The sequence below is a fragment of the Haliotis rufescens genome, unplaced genomic scaffold, assembly GCF_023055435.1.
Source record: "Haliotis rufescens isolate VD_foot unplaced genomic scaffold, xgHalRufe1.0.p SCAF_6, whole genome shotgun sequence".
Classification (NCBI taxonomy): domain Eukaryota; kingdom Metazoa; phylum Mollusca; class Gastropoda; order Lepetellida; family Haliotidae; genus Haliotis; species Haliotis rufescens.
Window position 1 is genome coordinate 3975524 of NW_025964334.1, and position 19262 is coordinate 3994785.

Genomic DNA, 19262 nt, shown 5'->3' on the forward strand with positions numbered 1-19262 from the left:
CTGTGGAGTGGAACTGTGTTAGATGACAGGACATCCCTGGTGTTTCTGTTGACTACTGTGGAGTGGAACTGTGTTAGATGACAGGACATCCCTGGTGTTTCTGTTGGCTGACTGTGGAGTGGAACTGTGTTAGATGACAGGACATCCCTGGTGTTTCTGTTGACTACTGTAGAGTGGAACTGTGTTAGATGACAGGACATCCCTGGTGTTTCTGTTGGCTGACTGTGGAGTGGAACTGTATTAGATGACAGGACATCCCTGGTGTTTCTGTTGGCTGACTGTGGAGTGGAACTGTGTTAGATGACAGGACATCCCTGGTGTTTCTGTTGCCTGACTGTGGAGTGGAACTGTTAGATAACAGGATAACCCTGGTGTTTCTGTTGTCTACTGTGGAACTATATTAGATGTCTTGTGAATAACCTTTATTACTGCAGCATGCCAAGTACGACATTATGAAGCTCAAGGAAAGCTGCAAAATCCTATCTTATGGTGCCAAAGGCTGAAACCAATTGCCAACATGCATGTCCAATTACATCCGAGTTGTTTTGTCAGGCTATCTGGTTATGGAAGGCTGTGTAAATGGCATTATCTGCTGATCTTCAAGAGTGACAAGCTCCAGACCACCTCAGACAATTAACAATTAATGAAGCATACGTGGTGTGATTAGTCCAGTGATGGTCCAGTGCTAGCTGATTCAACCCTATCTCCCCTCCACGCATGGAGGAGAACCCGGGATCTTTGATCTCCAGCTCTGAGGTGTAGTGTCATAATGGTTCTGGTACAACGTGTAGGATGTGTCTCCGTCTCGGCAATACAGAGCCACGCGGTGTGGTAGGGAGCATTTACAGGGTAGGGAAGATCGAAATGGCTAAGTTGGGGGTGCCATCGTGTTCGGAAAAGTGGTTAAGGGTGGGTGGGATGGGTAGGTAGCATTCACAAGATGCAGTAAGAACACATGCTAGGTTGCGCCATCTTTCAAAAAATGGTGTGGGCATGATCAGTAGGGAGTATCTAAAGACTTCCATTTTTGGGGTTAGATCACTAGCTTTGGGTGCTGGCAATTTGGAATCTCACACTGAGAGTGTGGGTTTGAATCCCAGATGGGATGCACACAACCAAAAAAAAGGTACTAGAATTTGTTCTTTACTAAGAAAGTGTTATCCCAAATATAATATTTGTTAAAAGTATTTAAAGGCTGGTGGGAGAGAGAATGCAGAGTTGAGGATGGCAACTTGTTCAGAAAGAGGGTGTGCCGATGTGGGTGCATTTATAGGGTGGGGAATAGTGGGTTGGGTGAGTGAGTGAGTATGGTTTTACCCCGCTTTTAGCAACATTCCAGCAATATCACGGCGGGGGACACCAGAAATTGACTTCACACATTGTACCCATGTGGGAAATCAAACTCGGTCTTCTGTGTGACGGATGAATACTTTAACCACTAGGCTACCCCACCGCCACTACTGGATCGGGAATGGCAGCGGGCAGGTTGGTAAAGAGAGCATATATGTGGTGCAGGTTGGTAAAGAGAGCATGTATGTGGTGCAGGTTGGTAAAGAGAGCATATATGTGGTGCAGGTTGGTAAAGAGAGCATATATGTGGTGCAGGTTGGTAAAGAGAGCATATATGTGGTGCAGGTTGGTAAAGAGAGCATATATGTTGTGCAGGTTGGTAAAGAGAGTATGTATGTTGTGCAGGTTGGTAAAGAGAGCATGTATGTGATGCAGGTTGGTAAAGAGAGCATGTATGTGGTGCAGGTTGGTAAAGAGAGCATATATGTGGTGCAGGTTGGTAAAGAGAGCATATATGTGGTGCAGGTTGGTAAAGAGAGCATGTATGTGGTGCAGGTTGGTAAAGAGAACATGCATGTGGTGCAGGTTGGTAAAGAGAGCATGTATGTGGTGCAGGTTGGTAAAGAGAGCATGTATGTGGTGCAGGTTGGTAAAGAGAGCATGTATGTGGTGCAGGTTGGTAAAGAGAGCATGTATGTTGTGCAGGTTGGTAAAGAGAGCATGTATGTGGTGCAGGTTGGTAAAGAGAGCATGTATGTGGTGCAGGTTGGTAAAGAGAGCATGTATGTGGTGCAGGTTGGTAAAGAGAGCATGTATGTGGTGCAGGTTGGTAAAGAGAGCATGTATGTGGTGCAGGTTGGTAAAGAGAGCACATATGTGGTGCAGGTTGGTAAAGAGAGCATATATGTGGTGCAGGTTGGTAAAGAGAGCATGTATGTGGTGCAGGTTGGTAAAGAGAGCATGTATGTTGTGCAGGTTGGTAAAGAGAGCATGTATGTGGTGCAGGTTGGTAAAGAGAGCATGTATGTGGTGCAGGTTGGTAAAGAGAGCATATATGTGGTGCAGGTTGGTAAAGAGAGCATATATGTGGTGCAGGTTGGTAAAGAGAGCATATATGTGGTGCAGGTTGGTAAAGAGAGCATGTATGTGGTGCAGGTTGGTAAAGAGAGCACAGAGTAAGTTACTGGACGGGCGGGATGGGAGGCAAGCATGTACATTGTTTTTCTTTCAAACGAATTAGCAGTGAAGCCCAACACACAGATATGGTGTGTGGGACCTTGAACCACAGGGCCACTTCATCCTATTAGTATAGTATAGTAAATGCATTCGGTACCAAGCTGACCCGTGAAGATCCAGGGTAGAATAGGTCTTCAGCAAACAATGCTTGCCGTGAAAATTAGGGGCAGAATAGTCCTTCAGCAACCCATGCTTGCCATGAATATCTGGATTAGAACAGGTCTTCAACAACCCATGCGTGCCATAAAAGGGGACTAACTTTCACAGTCATCGTCATTTGTAGTGCTGCTCATCCATCAGATGAGGCTCTCTTTTTCAAATAGGTTCACAAATTCTGCTGACCCTTAAAAAATAGAATGTGGAAATGAATGTGACCTGAAATGCTTGCTTTAAAAGGTGACTATGCTTGTCGTAAGAGGCGACTAACATGATCAGGTGGTCAGGCTCGCTGACTTGGTTAATGCATGTCCTCGTATCCCAATTGCGTAGATCGTTGATCATGATGTCAATCATGATCAGTGTCTTCAGACTTGCTTATTTACAAACCGCCGTCATATAGCTGGAATATTGCTGAGTGCGGTGTTAAACAACAAACAAACAAACAATCGGAAGCTATGCTACAAAAAAAATAGATAAAATAGGTCTGCAACAACCCATGCTTGTCGTAAGAGGCGACTGTGCTTGTAAGAGGCGACTAACGGGATCAGGCCTGCTGACTTGGTTGACAAATGTCATCGTATCCCAATTGCGTAGATCGATCCTCATGATGTCAATCACTGGTTTGTCTGGTCCAGACTTGATCATTTTCAGATTGCCATCATAGCTGGAATATTGCTGAGTGCGGCAACAAACAAACAAGCAAACAATCGGAAGCTGTGCTACCAACAAAAATTCATTTTAAACTCATTGAACGCTTTTTATTCAAATAGATAGGAGGGCCTGATATACCCAGATGACACAATGAATAAAACTGGGTGAGTACCTCATCCGACGGACACGTCAGCTCTGAGACTGCTTCTGGCTGGGGATGTTTTCTCTGCTGGGAGTTTCCACATTACATCAGCTGATCTTTATCTTGCAACTCACACTCTGATTCCAATTTCTTTTCTCAACTTCAATCGAGTTTCTCACTTTCAAAGAAAAACATGCAAATTTCCATTCTGCAACTGGAGAGTGTGTTACAGCAGTGACCCCATTACAGAGATGGGATGATAGGGTACACAGCCTTGTCTGGTGAAGTGAACACACGCTAATCCCACTTCACAAGCTATGATGCACAGATACACTCCCCTCCCACTTCGGTCGACAAATTTCATCTTCAGATGATAACAATCTTCTTTGTTTGACAAAAACTGGAGAAATATTTTAAATGCATTTTCCTGGTGTGAATGTTTATGTAAGCTGCTGTAGAGACCGGCTGAGGTTCTCGACTTCTCCAGGAGGAGAGGGGGATGAGAGGGTAGGAGGGACGAGGAGGAGGAGGATTGGGAGTGAGTGAGTGAGTGAGAACACTGGGCCACCCAGTGAGGGAATGAGGGAGTGAGAGCAAGCACTGGAGGAGCAAGATTAAAGCAAGATGCCACAGGGAGAAGGGGAGAGAGATAGGAGGGAGGGAGACACATAGGGACATGTAGAATCAGAGAGAGAGAGAGGGGGGGGGGGGGGGGGGGGGGGGAGAGAGAAGGGTGAACGGAGAGAAGGGGAGAGGGGTGGGAGAGATTGAGACCATGGGTAACAACCCATGCCTTCTGGGTCCAATGTCACACATTCAGCAATGGCAGACATTGTACCCACCCAATCCACAGTTCAGTCAGTCCTTACATCCAGCACTGGGTGTTGGGGACCTAGCTGTTCTGATCATTATATTGTACCCACCCAATACACAGTTTAGTCAGTCCTTACATCCAGCACTGGGTGTTGGGGACCTAGCTGCTCTGCCCCATCATATTGTACCCACCCAATATACAGTTCAGTCAGTCCTTACATCCAGCACTGGGTGTTTGGGACCTAGCTGTTCTGCCCATCATATTGTACCCACCCAATCCACAGTTCAGCCAGTCTTTACATCCAGCACTGGGTGTTGGGGACCTAGCTGCTCTGCCCATCATATTGTACCCACCCAATCCACAGTTCAGCCAGTCTTTACATCCAGCACTAGTTGTTGGGGACCTAGCTGTTCTGACCATTATATTGTACCCACCCAATACACAGTTCAGTCAGTCCTTACATCCAGCAGTGGGTGTTGGGGGACCTAGCTGTTCTGCCCCATCATATTGTACCCACCCAATACACAGTTTAGTCAGTCCTTACATCCAGCACTGGGTGTTGGGGACCTAGCTGTTCTGCCCCATTATCCAAAGATGGGGTGGGGAAAGGGAAGTGAAGGGGACGAGGAGGTAAGGAGGCGAGGAGGTAAGGAGGCGAGGAGGAGGAAGGGGGAACAGGGAAATGCAGGTAGAAGCCCAGTTTCCACCCTTGACGAACAAGGCAGGAATTTCTGGGTTACGATCGTAACCCCACCAGTGGTGATTATGAGTTATGTCCCTTCAATAACCGTCCTATTGACCAATCAGACTCCGTCTCTCACAGCACTTGCATTTGCTACAAACAAAATGGGGGTGCCCAGTCAAGACTAACTAATCGATAATCCAAATCTATATTGTAATATAATGGGTCTTACTTCACGAAGTGCATCAAATCCCGTGAGCACCTTGATTAAAAACACTAATTTGAAAAATATCTGTTGATGCCGAGTTGGAGGTGCACATGCTTTGCAAATCCTGCAATCGATCAAAATCTGCACAGCACTTTACAATATAGATGTTGATTTTGTTATGAGTTTGATTGGACTATGCATAAACTTGTTGGTCCAGTCAAGATATAACTCCATAATTCCAGCCTAGTTCAGCAAGGGTGGAAACTGGACTTTTGCAGCCTCAGGAAGATGGTAGAAGGCTCACGTCACACCTCTTGTTGAGTACATTTCATTCAAACAACTCAGTCCCATAATTCCTGTGTCACATGCACCGAGACTAACATTTAGTCTATGAAATCTTATATTACACAATATCCTTCTTGACTCTAAAAATAAAAAAGAAATTCCTGTGCTGATGTGGAATAGAGCTAGCTGGAGCTGGCTAGACTTGCTTTGGTATGCGTTTCTAGATTTATTTATTTTTCATAAAAAAATTATTTTTTTTCATAAAATAAATATATTCCACAGTCATGGTGCAGGACTAACATGCACCATAAAAATGTAAATATAAGTTTATAATGTTACTTCACTCCTGTGTGTTAAATAAACCTCACCCTCAAATCAAATATATAAATCCAAGTGGAGAAAAATCTCATATTCCTCAGCCAGCCTTGGAGGTTGATATCCAGACATGAGTGAGTGAGTGAGCGAGTATGGTTTTACGCCGCTTTTAGCAATAGTCCAGCAATATCACGGCGGGGGACACCAGAAATGGGCTTCACACATTGTACCCATGTCGGGAATCGAACCCGGGTCTTCGGCGTGACGAGCCAACGCTTTAACCACTAGACTACCCGACCGCCCCTCCAGACATGAGGTAGAATTGACTTGACACATGTTATTGGGAAGTTGGGTGTAATTTGAAGATCATAAATAATTAAAACAAGCAAGCAAAAAACAAAGTAACTAACTAAATATATAAACAATGTGCCTATTCATAATGTACCAAATCTACACCCTAAAGCATTCTCAAAATGCTACATCATTACCCCAGTAAATGGATCATTCTCAGCTTCCGGGGGAGTATACAACCCAAGCTGTCTGTGAGGTGCTAAAAGGTTAACAGTCACAAAACCATTTCATCCTACCGGGTACCCAGTCACTGCTGTTGGAACAGAGGCATATTTTGAACAAAGTCACTTGCCTAAGGAGACACCACATGTGACATGTGCATCAGTGTGCTTCAGTGTGCTTCAGTGTGGGACATGACCAAAGCCGAGAAACTCTCGAGAGTCAAGCTGCTGAACTCACTCACCCATCCACCTACTCTCCACAACCAGCCTGGCTTAACCTTGTCTGATTGTGGCCTGAGTGCAGTACACAGGACCACATGCATCAGCCAAAAGATGATGCAAGAAATGGACACATTGATATACATATAGGTGTCCCTCAAGCGTGCGGCATGCTGTAAAGTTGGTGACATAGTGTGTGTTGAAGTGGTTGTGACTAGTGTTGTATACGAAGGTGATATCCCACCCCATACTTATCTCTCTCTCACCTGACAGATGATAAATCACTTAGGCCACCCTACCAACACAGCACATTTGCACTTAAAGTTAAATTAATGCTGACAAAACCATCACTGACATGTCTGTATACTGGTGATTGTAGGTTTAATTCCCTGGGGATTAGCCTGGGTGGAAGGTGTCCTCCTGTGGGCCATGGTATATATCATTTATATCCTTGGTGTCAGCTCATACAATCTCCCTATTTTGTCGTATTTCCCATCTGTGGTTTACACTGTGGAGGTTGGAAGTCAGGTCTCAACTGGGGAAACAAGTCTTGTGAGGAATGCCACGCTCAAGGAAATAAGTTAGGAAGAACAAACATGGAGATAGTTTCAATAAATTCACATCATATACTGAAATAAAATATTTTCAGAATATTTTTTGTTGAATAGTCTTCTAAAATATACCGGGGGGGGAAACAGATTCTCCAGAAACTGTGAAATCTAGACTTGCCAAACTATCATAGACTTGCATGGACTATTTTGAATTTTTTTTTTCGGTGTGGAGGAATGTGTCAGCCACAAAGATTGAAACCTTATTCAAACTTCAGTAATTTCATACATCACTTTAGATGATTCAATACATTATAATTTGATCCGGCATCACATGAAGGGAGATGAGTCAGATGAGAAGCTGCGCTCTCCATGTTCCTCAGCATCAGAGAGTGAGAGAGTTTTACGCTGCTTTTAGCAATATTCCAGCAATATCACAGCAGTGGACACCAGAAATGGGCTTGACACATTAGGCCACTGTCGGGAATTGAACCCGGGTCTTTGGCGTGACGCTTTAACCACTAGGCTACCCGACAGCCCCTCCTCAGCATCAAATAGATATTAATCTCACATCATTTGTCAGCATTATCTCATCTCACATCTGGTCTCTAGCTTGATCTCGGTGGATAGAGACATGGTGTGGCATGTGTTTTTTTATTTATACTCACTGACAAAAGAAACGCGAATTCCATACACCTTGGTTAATACATGAAGAAATACTCATCTTCAAGAGATATTAGATATATTTGGTGCAAAAACGAACATACTGGTATGTTGTGTGAATCCATGCTAATGAACGCACGTTACATCAGAGATCACTGACACGAAATGCACCATTTGTCTTGTGCAGGATTAGCATGGACCCTGGAACACAATTATCTGAAAATCTCCAGCAAGTCGACTCGGCTCCTTTCTATCATATATAAAGGCAATTTAACCCCCAATTCATAAATCATTTTAGTAAAGAGATTTACTCGTATCTTATACTTTAATTTCTATTCTACTAGTATCTCACGATGCCAGTTCAGACATCAGATAAACCATACCATAATTGATGTTATTAGCCCCCCTCCCTAAAGACTGTTCCCCTTAATCACAACACTAATACGTGGTCACATGTCCCTGCAGCCAATGTGCGTACAGCTCCACATCTATCTTCAGTGAATATGTAGTCATATCACATCTCCAGGAGATAAACAGTCATATCGCCCAATAGAACAGCAGGAGTTGCATCAAGGGAAATAACTCTTCCATGTGATAATCTAATTAAGGACTACCTCCTCCTTTGACCCACTGCATCAATTTATAATCTGTCTAATGGGGTGCACTATCAGACACAACAGCCCATCACGGTGATGAAGGAGAGGCAATATGATGGGGATGGTCAGTCTGGTCGTGATGTGGACACCAGGGGGAGCCAGCTGTATGTCTGGCCTGTCATGGGCTCCACAGCTGGACACAAACCCAGACCCATACATCAGGCTGTGACACCGACCCCCTTGCTGTGAGCATCACAACCTGCCTGGCTGAAATCAATATGTGACATCGTGACCCTCCCCTTGAGAGCCTCTTTCTTAAGTCACATGACCCAAATTTCCATGGTAATGAGTGAGTGAGGTCTTACAAACATTCAAGCATTATCAGCGTGGAAACTCTAAGAATGGGCTTCACATAGAATCTCCAAAAAGGGAATCAAAACAGGTGATCAGCTCAACTAGTCAACACCTCAACCACCCACTTACCCCACTGACAAATGAAATCAAAATTCAAACAATTTAACAAAAATTAGACTGCTAGGATGTGGGATCAAAAGTATGACAGGAAAGATCGATTTTACGATATACGATACAATCTTAATACATCTCTTTCAATGGGAATCAGCAATATGCCAAAAATGTTTTTTAATATAACTGATGATGACGTCAGATATTCTTTACCAGGTTGCCATCACTAACATATATACTACTCAAAACAAGTTAAAGAACACCCATAATTGGAAGGCTGTATGTTTCAATACCGACCAGCCATGATAGATCAACAATAGCCATATGAAAATATTGTTCTTTAACCCCCTTTTCAGTATAATATACAGAACAAAAAAAGTTAGGGATCATAAACATTTTTTGGATATTTTTTGTTGTGAAGACTGAGCACACAATTTCATGAACATATCCCCCAAAATATTCATTATTCCTCACTTTGTTTGTTCAATATATATAGCAGCAAGGGACGAGAGCAAATACATCGATTACTGCTTCAGGCAGCTGGGAAGGATCAGCTAGGAAAACACTATCTAAAGCTCCAGAGATGAAGCAAAATGGTTTAGTTTTAGAGTTTCATCAAAACACAATGACAGCCAAATTCAGGCTGGAAAGTACACTTAAGCCTCATGAGACTTTATTAAAGAATTCAAAACTCTCTGCATTGTGCTCCACAAGTCTTGAATCTGGTGCTGTGCATTATTTCAAACATTCTGATGAAGTGAAGCTTATAAAGATTTTCCCATTCATCCTCATAGGTCGGAGTTGATATTTTGGTGGAAGATATTTGCCTCTTTCGGCTAATTGCATTAATCTGCAGAAACCCACAAAGAAGGAAATCAATAAGGAGTCCCAGTGAACTGCTCCAAGAAGGATCAAACCTCCTCGAGAGGGGAAGCTGGCCTCGGGGAGAAGGTAGCCACATCCCTGTCCTCTCCATCTCCGCCATTTGCAGTGGATTTGATTTCTCTCTGAGTATCTGTGGTTATGTCATTAAGGAACGAGTGAGTGATGAGTGAGTGGGTTTGTACCTTCTTTTATTACAGTAACCTGCAAACATTGAGTGAGAGTTTGCTTGCCTTGATTTCAGTACCCAGGAAACTGTGAGCGAGTGAGTGAGTGAGTGAGTGAGTGAGTGAGTGAGTGAGCGAGCGTTTACTTGCTTTAATTACAGGAACCAGCAAACATTGAGTGAGTGAGTGAGTGAGTGAGTGAGTGAGTGAGCGAGCGAGCGTTTGCTTGCTTTAAGTACAGGAACAAGGAAACATTGAGTGAGTGAGTGTGCACAATCACACACACACAAAAAGACAAATTTAAATAGTAGGCGCCTCTCCCTGCAAAATGGCCAATGTGACATAACATCTTCACCAACTCTCTTCCAACCACATTCAAACACCAACTACAGCATCAGTTGTACAAACTACAAATCACTGCTCCTTTTCCCCTACAAAATGACCAACATGACAGAAAATCTTCACACTCTATTCCCCCTCCTACCCACCACTAAAGCATTAGGCCTCTCCCCCAATACCCTCCTTTTGTCATGCCGCTCGTGATCCGCCTCGACTGCAATGTGTTTCCCATTCACACTGCATGTGTGAAGAAGTTGATCAACCCTCTCCCCAGCCTGCTCTATCTCCCCGTCTGCCTGCCTGGCTGGCGTGGTCTGGCCGACTCTAGCACGCCTTCCTGTCAGTCAGGACCATCACATCTCCTCTTGGACCAGTCTGCAGTCGGTCCATCTGCTTTCATCAGTCACCTTCCTTCACAACTCTTCATCAGCTGCTTGAGGACCTACCCTCAGGTGCTGCTCGGAACAGTGTTGAGTGGATGCATGCCCGAGAAGAGTATCTGTGTTTCACACAACCAGAGAGAGAGTTGGTGTAAACACAAGGGCCTGACCAGTCTGGCTATACCCTGTCACAGGATACCACTACAGAATACACACCTGGGTTGTCACATGGAGCAGAGACTCCTTGTGGGATAAACTATCTCTGGTGTACTGACCGATCTTTTCAAGTGACATGTTTCCTATACAGTAACAGTGTGTGTGTGTTTGTGTGGATGTAGCAGTGTTCAAGCTGACTCTTTATTGGACGGTGTTTGGATAACAGTACAAGATCATTGCTGGAAGTTATCACATGGTGAGTACAGACACATAAAACTCAACTCCTAACATAAAAGGACCCTTACAATACATTTTCTCTACAACATGTGCATCATTGCTGGTTGATATTGGAGTTATTACATGGTGAATACAGTCACATAACACTCAACTCCTAACATAAAGGGACCCTTACAATAAGTTTTCTGTACAACATGTGCATCATTGCTGGTTGATCACAGGACAGTGTTATCACACAACATTCAACTCACATATCAAAACTAAAGAGGGCCATCCAATCAGTTTTCAATATCTGAAGTATGTTATTTAAATGAACTATGACATTCATTATCTGTGCTGTTGATATGGGAGTTATACCATAGTGAGTACCATACATCACGTTCACCTCCTGACATAACTTGAAGGACCTGTCTGACGCTCTTCATTGAACTATAACATTCATTATTACTCACAATGAATTAAAAAAAGTTCCATCAAAGCCAACTAGTCACTGTATTCTACATTGTAATATCTATAGATGACAGAAATTGTCACTCAAATCATCGTAAAGTGATATTATGATCTACCCATGAAATGTTACTCTCAAAATTTATTATCGCCACATTTTGCTGGAAATGGTACCACATGGACAAATTGTGTATATAAGTTTACTTGTCTCATAAAAAAAAGTATTTTTTCATATTTCATGCACAACATTATATTTGTCCAAAGTTTTTTTTCATGTTCTGAAACATAATTTACTGTAATGAAATTAATGAAAATAGACATTAGGGTACGCGAGATATTTCTCTGTCCTACCACTACAAGCCAGGGGGAGAAATCAGGGAAACTGCCCCTGGTGAGAGCTGTTAATATGGTAAGCATTTGTAGGACCACAATGGCCACAAACAAGCAGCATGAGATCCCCACCATGTGGCCTGTGATCAAACTGCAAATTGAAATCTGAAATACATTTCATGAGGTCAAGTCACCTGCCCATGAAGGGGTTTGTGTGAAATGCTTGGTTTATGGTAGTGTTCAAAACAACGGCCATATATATGTTTCTGTGCTACCCTTATTCCACAAACACCGAAATGACTTGTTCTTTCCATGTACATTAAAATATTTTTCAATAAATTCTCAATAAAAATCCTTTTTAAAAGGAATAAATCTAAGGAAACTTTAGTAATTGTGGCAAAGGAAACTTTTGAAATTTTGAAACGTATCTAGATCTGTGACCACATAATCTTCATGTTGATTACCTCTTACAAAGAGCAGTGGGGACTGGGTGCAGCGTTAAACAACAAACAAACAAAAAACACTGTGTTATAGGATTCTAACAAACTCACTATGAAGTCAATGTGGGAGTAAATGTTGATAATATAGTTAGGTAAATACATGCCCATGTTCTGGTCAACAAGTCTGACTATCAGATGGACATATAAAGCCCAACATGTGCTATCACAGGTGGTATAACAGTGTTATCCTTCACAGGCTTCAGTTATTCCATGACTTTCTGCTGCCAACTGTAAACATGTGTAACCGTCGTTATGTTATAAGTGATTCTGTGGTAGCAAGCTAGTCTCGCTTACAGACCCAAGAGCATGCATTTAATGAAACAATCCTTCATTCCATTCTTATTCCCTTCTCGGCTCAAGCAGCCATTACTCGTCCCCTTGAGTTCCCTTATACTCAAGGGACACTTTATAGAATTATTTTTATTTACTGTCAAACACAACTGTATTTCGGGAACTATTTGTCTGGTATGAGCCTTCAACATCAACTGTCCTACTGTTGCTGGTCTGCAAGAATTCATACTTGTGTCCATTCCACTGGTCACATCCAGGAGTTACGGTCATTTATTCCCTGGGATTATGGTATCACACATCACAGAGCGATATGGATCGTATACCACCAAGTGCAGTCAGCAATAGCTACCAGGAACCGCACTGTCAGACTCACTTAGCTTCAGATGTAGTTCATGTTGAACAACGCACACTCAACTATTGGACCGCACACTCAACTATTGGACCGGGGAATTTATGTCCAATTGATGAAATGTAAAACACAGTTATCATGAAAGGGAATACCTCAGTAGCAGGTGATAAATATCCTTTTATTCCTGAATGGCATTCCAATAGCTTATCTAAGGCATGTGAAGCACATTTATCATGTAAAGTTGTATATAAAACATGCCGATTATTTAAAATGAGCTAATAATGTCTGAAGAAGGATTTTTTCAGTCCTAAGTTATGTATTGAAGAACAATGGTTATTTGATGAGGCTACAAGCAAACTGACATCCCTCACTATGATATAGATATAAGTCTTCAAGCTTGCCGTAAAAGGCGAATATGCTTGTCATAAGAGGCGACTAACTGATCAGGTGGTGAGGCTCGCTGACTTGGTTGATGCATGTCATCGTATCCCAATTGCGTAAATGGATTGTCTGGTCCAGACTCGATTATTTAGAGACTGCCGTCATATAGCTGGACTATTGCTGAGTGCGGCGTTGAACAACAAACAAACAAACACTATGATATAACACTCACAGACTAAAGCAACAACAAAACAACACAGTGAATGTTTGTAATCATCACAGTAAATACAGGCGGAGATTATGTTTGTTGTTTAACACCACACTCAGCAATATTCCCGCCACATGATGGCGGCCTGTAAATAATAGTGTAGACCAAACAATCCTGTGATCGATATTGTGAGCAACAATGGATCATGATGGCACACTATCAACCAAGTCACCAAGTCTGAGGACCTGATCCATATGGTGGCCTCTCTTTGGAGTACAACCAACAAGTACCAACTTCAGGAACATCGAGTCTGGCCTGAGGAAGATCTGAAGGTGGAGATACTGTTTTGGGCCACAGTGGTGCTGTCAGTGCTACATTTTTGTTACATTCAATGCTTTTCACATGAAGCACCTGTGAACAAAACGTCTAGCTGGTACTCTGCACTATACATGATTATGATTATGATTATTGTTATTATGAAAAATTCTGTTGTATTCAACTTATCTAGTAATGAAAACGGATCCCAGGCAGTATCAGCTGCAGCACCACAAACAGGTCCATTGTTTTCTGGGTTAGGATATTTAAGGGGTAAATATATTCTTTGGCCCTTGCAGAAACTTCAAATGGTAAAATGGTTTTCCTTGATTGAGGGAGTATTTTGGTTGTAGAGAAAGTCATGGTTTACTCAAGACAAGGTGTTTACATGTTGGTATTTAACAATAGGAGTTGAACAGTGAGGTACGAGACTCTTCATTTCTATAGCTCTAACGAAGCCCATCGTTTCCTCATTTCATCTTCATTATTGTCTCTTCTTCCTTATTGTGCACTCCGACATTGGACCAATCACAAGTATTGTGTGGGCTCTTCAATGAGGCGTATGCTAGACAGAGAGACTAGTTGCAGTATTTTAAACAACTGTATGCCAGCGATATACTCCATAAACTGGCTTCACGCATTGTTTTTGTTTGTTGTTAAAAGCCTTACTCAGCAATATATTGATGGTCTTATACATGAAGATGGGCTTATAAGCTAGTGGCTCGTAATAAAGTTATCATCTGATAATCTTCAATTATAATTAATAATATTTCTTGTATGTTCAACATTCAATGTTCAATGTTCAACATTCAATGTTCAATCATTGATAACGAAAAACATTACTTACTTCACTGTATTAAACACACTCGAGAAAGAAATATACTCTTTGAAAAACTATCCAGACAAAATGTAAATGTAAATGTCCACAGTCATGAAGACAAATTATTTCAATACATCCTGTCAAATAATGAAGCAGTCAATATCAACTGCATTTGTTTCCACATCTATAATTTCAAACAATAAATACCCCCTCATAATCAACCATTGACATTTTATGTATAAAAATATGTAATATTGATTATTTTGTTTTTGTATGTGTCTACAGGAATGTAAATTATGTATGTCTGTATATATGTATATATAAATCATAATGTCTTTTAAAATTGCATCTGTCCCGTAATGGAACGTTTCTGCAATAAATATTAGCTTATCTTATCTTACATTACAACAATGTTGCTCACAGCTCCATATTACATCACAATACATTTGTTCTAAAATGACATTGTTAGAATGTACCTCCATCATAATGGAATGTGTCTTCCACTGACAATGCATATATTTTGAGGCTTGCAGAATAGCCACTGTTTCTTCATGGAATGCCAAACAATAACTATCTTTACCTATAGAATTGGCTTATAACCAAACAGTCTTATGATGTGTGACCATGTACAGCCTCTGTCCAGATGCCCACACCTGCACTATACCATCTATCAGATTAAACCATCCTGCCCTATCTGACCCACCAATCTGATACCGCCCTGAGATTATCTCCACTCTGAATAATGCAGTCTGAAGTTTCATCTCAGTAATTGTCTCAATGATCTTTGTGTTTATACTCTTGCTCTCCACAATCCTGGAAGAGCGACAGCCATGCTGGGCCAGCTTGATTGACAGTGACAGCTCCGTTCTAATAAATAGCTGCCAAATAATTTCAAAGTTTCTTTAGTCAGTAATAAAACTGTTCTGAATGACAAATGTTCCCCTGTGCCATAGCATCCCGCATTCCTCCACAAGCCCTGTAATCACTGGGGTATAACATCCCGTACTCCCCTGTCATATAACGCTCATATTCACTGGTGATGTGGTATGCGATTACCCATTACAAATATTGACATGCTACTCTCAATGGTTATAAACATTTCAGAGAAAACAAAAAGCAGTGAGAGAAAATAATTACAGCCAGGACATGAAATATCATTGAGAATTATTTTTTTAGTATCTCATTTACTCCCTGTCGGAGCTCTACAATCTACGAGCAACATTCATTCTCTCACGCATTGTAGGCCCTGCTTCTACTCCAATCTGGGGATAGCAGCAAGACACGACTGTTATTCCAGAAAGTCATTTGTGCTAGCTGGGTCATTACCAGCTGAACACGTTCATCAGATATGATTCACAGCAACAATAAAGTCTGATAAACTCCATCAATACCAAGCTGGCTCAGATTTACCGCACTAAGTCATCAGGCCAGGATACAATAGATGCTGTTATGATTTACGACTGTTGCAGCACTTTATCAAGCAAATCTGCTAGTCATTTATTACCCAAATATGCCACCCAAGAAATATGTTGTGTTTAGCAAAGCAACATGCTTGCGACATTGCCAGCAGTGAGGAAGGTCTGAGATGACCATGTGTAGTTACTTGTAAATTCGGTAATGTGGTGGAGTACTGTCTGTCTGTCTGTCTGTCTGTCTGTCTGTCTGTCTGTCTGTCTGGAGTGAGTGAGTGAGTGAGTGAGTGAGTGAGTGAGTTTGGTTTACGCCACTTTTAGCAATATTACTAAGTCTTTTACTTTTACTGTTTCACGAAAAACTCTCAATAATTTCCAAGTTTAAATTTACATAACATCTCTTCATATTTGAAGAACTGTCAGTGAAAAGTGAAGTACAAATGCCCAAATATATCATTATTCTACGTTGGTTTAATTTGTGTATCAAACTCCTGTATTCTAACATATTTTTTATTAAATGTAATTTATTGGGAAAAGTAACTTATTGTAGCTTCTGTGGATCAGGAATCAACAATCTGACTTACAGGAACATCTGTATTTCTAAAGTCCTGAGCCTGCCACACAAGATGTTGTGGAAATAGTTGTGGGAATTACTGCAGGAAGCTAACTGTTCATTCTCCTGGCAATACATTACACTATTTCAAACTTCTGACAGACATGGGAAAAGCTGAGAATAACTCTCACCTACAGAACAAGCATTTAGTGTGGAGTTTGTCTCACAAAACCCTCCAAACCAATCTAATTGGCCTAAAGTAACCAGCATCTCCTGGTGTGCTGAATACTGCTTCCTATTCATGTTAGCTCCACACTGAAGGTGGGAGCTCTTTCCCCGAGTCCAATATCCTCCCTGCTACATTCCTCCGTATCCATCCATCACCGGACAACCGTTAATTACACCATACATCACCTTGAGATTCATAAAACCATTCCACTTCATACATTAGACTGCCGGCAATAGAATTCTCTTTATGAACCATCGCCAAGTGGATGGAGATTTTATCAATAATGCCAGCGCAGTTTTCTCTGATTCAGGTAATCAATACTTTGTAATTGATCTGTCAGTTTAGAAACATGCTTGTATACATCAGCGGTGAATGTGCCTTGCTTTGGTTTCACCAGTTTGTTGCTGTATATCAGCTATAGGACAAGTGTAATACCAGACCTGTATATAACACGCATACTTATAAGAGTGATATCACAGATTATATACCGGCCAATCACTTGACAAGTGTGATATCAGACCTGTATATAACATGCATACTTATAAGAGTGATATCACAGATTATATACCGGCCAATCACTTGACAAGTGTAATACCAGACCTGTATATAACACGCATACTTATAAGAGTGATATCACAGATTATATACCGGCCAATCACTTGACAAGTGTAATACCAGACCTGTATATAACACGCATACTTATAAGAGTGATATCACAGATTATATACCGGCCAATCACTTGACAAGTGTGATATCAGACCTGTATATAACATGCATACTTATAAGAGTGATATCACAGATTATTTACCGGCCAATCACTTGACAAGTGTAATATTGGAACTGTATATAACCCAATTCTTATATGAAAGATATCACAGATTATATACCGGCCAATCACTTGACAAGTGTGGTATCAGACCTGTATATAACATGCATACTTATAAGAGTGATATCACAGATTATATACCGGCCAATCACTTGACAAGTGTAATATTGGAACTGTATATAACCCAATTCTTATATGAAAGATATCACAGATTATATACCGGCCAATCACTTGACAAGTGTGATATCAGACCTGTATATAACACGCATACTTATAACAGTGATATCACAGATTATATACCGGCCAATCACTTGACAAGTGTGATATCAGACCTGTATATAACACGCATACTTATAACAGTAATATCACAGATTATATACCGGCCAATCACTTGACAAGTGTAATACACAACAGCTTCACACTTGACAGGTACGTTTTTAGTTGACTCGGTCTTTGTTCCAGGTCTACTAAGGCCACAACAACCGCATTCCTGGTTAATAAAAAAACAGTTAATTCTCTGCCCACTTGAGCAGCTGTTTTTCCATTGCCATGACAGCCAGACTGATGGACAGACAGATGGACGGACTGATGGATGGACAGACATATTAGTTGAACCATATCAAACAGTCACACAGCAATTTCATTTTCCGCAGAACTTAATCAAATAATAACGTTTGCGGCTGAGTTTGCATTTCTAAGAGCACTTCGCAGTCCTCCAGCATGTAATACAACCATTAGCCTGTGACATGCCTCAGTCCCTGGAAGATGATGAAGCACTTGGGGAGCCCATGCACTGCATAACAGGCACACAGACTGGGGAATATACGGCCATGCCTGGCCAGCTCAGCATCAATCACCACGGACTGTAATACACAGAGTGTGCTGGTGTCAGCAAATCAGGGCGATGTGGACATACAGACAGATCACTGGGTACTGAAGCTCAGTCACCTTGATAAATCACCAAAGCAATAGATCTACTCCTCCTTAGCACATCGACTTCCTGAGGCAAGGGAGTTAACTGTAGAGCTGGGACGAGTCCATATTTACTACCAGAGTCCCCAGCACCCTATTACCCGACCTACCTGGGTACTCACTGTAGGTCTCAAGAGATAGGTACATGATGTCCGGTTGGGAAGAGTTTGACCGTACTCCTGGCAAAATGTATTTAGATACACGTATGTAACGATCTGGTCATGCATACGTTGATGTTGACAGAAGTTTTATCTTTAGTCAACCATATTAAAGTCAGAAAGAAATGCGAACATTTGTCACTTATAGTTTATACTTAGATTTCTAGATAATATTTGCCATTCACAATATATCACATGACTAACCACGGGTCCATGTAGTCCTGTGGGTACCTGGGTCCTAATCAGTACCCACCGGACCCGAGTACCCGAGTTTCACCCTTGCCGAACTCGGCTGGAATTCCGGAGTTACATTTTGGCTAGACCAACGACTATGTGCATATTCCAATCAAAATCGCGCATAACTAGACATCCGGTTCGACATGCAGATTTCCGTTGACAGCAGGATTTTCCAAGCATGTGACCTGTCAACTGGGCATTGACAGATGTTTTCCAAATTTTTTCATGTTTTTGATCAAGGTGATCAGATCATCTTGACTGGGCACCGCCATTTTGTTTGAAGCTAAT

At 41.7% G+C, this 19262-nt stretch overlaps 2 protein-coding genes across 2 annotated transcripts in view; one reads left to right on the top strand and one right to left on the bottom strand.

The window, feature by feature from the left end:
• Positions 1-19262, bottom strand: part of LOC124113511 (tumor protein p53-inducible protein 11-like) — a 532733-nt gene that overhangs the window by 465893 nt on the left and 47578 nt on the right. The gene's annotated exons all lie outside the window — the stretch shown is intronic.
• Positions 10431-19262, top strand: part of LOC124113510 (four-jointed box protein 1-like) — a 61421-nt gene continuing 52589 nt past the window's right edge. Inside the window, exon 1 of the mRNA XM_046473881.2 lies at positions 10431-10965. The gene's annotated coding sequence lies outside the window, so the exon portion shown is untranslated. The remainder of the gene's footprint in view (positions 10966-19262) is intronic.